We start from the raw sequence: 2,199 nt of genomic DNA on the forward strand, positions 1-2,199 counted from the left end.
GTCTGGGTGTGGTGGCATGCACCTGTAATCCCAGCTACTCAGGAGGCTGAGTCAGGAGAATTGCCTGAACCTGGGAGGTAGAGATTGCAGTGAGCTGAGATCGTGCCTCTGTATTCCAGCCTGGGCAACAGAGCAAAAACTCCATCTCAAAAATAAGTAAATAATAAATAAATAAATAAATAAATAAATAAAAGCAAAGTAGAAGTCACTGTGAAGAAAGCTGGAGGAGTTTGAGAGGTCAGGTGCCATCAGTCCTCTCAAGCAAGCAACAGTGCTGTGGGAGCACAGAGAAGTGGACAAAAATGCAAGCTGTGCTACCACACTGCCCCTTGGTGGGTGGTGGAATTGACAAATTGCAGGTTACAGGGAGAGCATTTTAGAAGGGAATGGTGTGGACAGATATAAGGAGAATGGAACTATTAATTAGCTCACATCTAGAGGGGTAGTGGAGGCCAGTCTACTGAAAAGAATGGACATTCAGTAGCCATTCCTCCATAATATTAATTATAATAAATTCATAGGGGTAAAATGAATTGTCTGAGCAGCACTATATTGTATGGTCTCAGAAGTACAACATCAAGTCTCTTTTCCAGACAAGCAGTAGCTTCTCACTGTGTGGCATGCAGTCTTTGGAATGCAGGAGAAATCAAAGTGACTGTGAACCTGGCTTTGAGATTGCAGTTCCTTGCATCCTGCTCTGGATCCATAGCTTGTTTCAGAAAGAGTAGCAAATTCTTGTTTGCATGAGACTTCTTTATTGCTACGAGGCTATCATTAGAGATTTTCCAGTAGAAAGTATAAAATCACAGTTAGAGGCCACCGTGGTGGGGATTCTAGGTAGGCAAGATCAGGTCCCCTAAGCTTGGTGGTGGTGACAGTTAAAGATTTACTGTTGCTTATATACAGGCTGGGTCAGGGGCTTCAAAGTTAATTGCTGGGCTCTTTGGTGTTTTCCAACATCAACAACCAATTCTGATTCTCTGGACAGCAAGTGGGTTTAGCAATTCAGTTCAATCCTGACAGTACCTACCGGGACTTAGTGCATACCCCACAGCTTTACAGCTCAACCCCATAAGACTCTCCCTCACTGCAGACACCAATCACAAATCCTGGGCCACCTGTGCTTCTGACTGAGTGGCTGTACATTGAGTTTCCACGCCTCTTTTCTCAGATTTAATAATTTGCTAGCGTGGCTCACGTAACTCGGGAAGGTACTTTACCTGTGTTTATAGGTTTATTGGAAAGAGTACAATTTGGGAACAGCCACCTGGGAGAGGTGCATAGGGAAAGGTATTGGGGGTGCATGGAGTTTTCATGTCTGCTGTGGGCACACCACCCTCCCAGTATCCTCATATGTTCATCAACCTGGAAGCCCTAGGTCGAGGACAGAGCTGGAAGTTCCAGTTCTTGAATCACTTGGCCTTTCTGGTGACCAGCCCCATCCTGAAGCTATCTAGAGGTCCATCCTACATTACCACATTAGCATAAACTCAGGTGTGGTCAAGGGGGGCTTCTTATGGATAGCAGAAGACACTCCTATCACTCAGGAAGTTCCAAGAGTTTTAGGAGCGCTGTGCCAAGAAGCAGAAACAAAGACCAAATGTACTTAAATGTATTATATTATACTGGCAAAGTATAGGCTCAAACAAATTGCTATGCAAACTCTATTTTTTTGTTTTTGTCTTTTAACCGTTCTTCTGCCATATCCATTCCAAATAAATGCATGCCATTTCTTTCTTCTTGTTTCTTAAACATTCATTTTGAAGTACTTCCCTGCTTAACAGAAGGGTTGCAAAACTGGCAGAAAGAATTCCCATATACCTTCCTGTAGATTCACTAATTGTTAGCATTGTTAACATTTGGCCACGCTCTATCATTGTCATGCATATTCTCTCTCTCTCTGCATACATGTGCGCACACACATACACACACGTGTGCACACATACGTGTGTATATATCTGTGTCTGTATGTGGTTCACACACCCATATATAGTATACATACACAATGTCTACATCTTGCCCCTTTGCCCTAAATACTTTAGCATGTGTTTCATTGGAACAGGTCTTAGAAAACCACAATGCTTTCATCAAATTTGGGAAATTTAACATTGATACAGTAATGTCTTCTGATATGTAGAACTTGTTCTCACTTTACTAATTGTCTTGATAATGCTCCCATCTTTTTTTTTTTTTTTTTTT

At 42.2% G+C, this 2,199-nt stretch overlaps 1 protein-coding gene across 2 annotated transcripts in view; it reads left to right on the top strand.

The window, feature by feature from the left end:
* The window catches only part of PDK3 (pyruvate dehydrogenase kinase 3), an 81,645-nt gene that overhangs the window by 29,712 nt on the left and 49,734 nt on the right, over window positions 1–2,199 (top strand). The gene's annotated exons all lie outside the window — the stretch shown is intronic.

This window comes from Cebus imitator, unplaced genomic scaffold (assembly GCF_001604975.1).
Source record: "Cebus imitator isolate Cc_AM_T3 unplaced genomic scaffold, Cebus_imitator-1.0 Scaffold589, whole genome shotgun sequence".
Lineage (NCBI taxonomy): Eukaryota > Metazoa > Chordata > Mammalia > Primates > Cebidae > Cebus > Cebus imitator.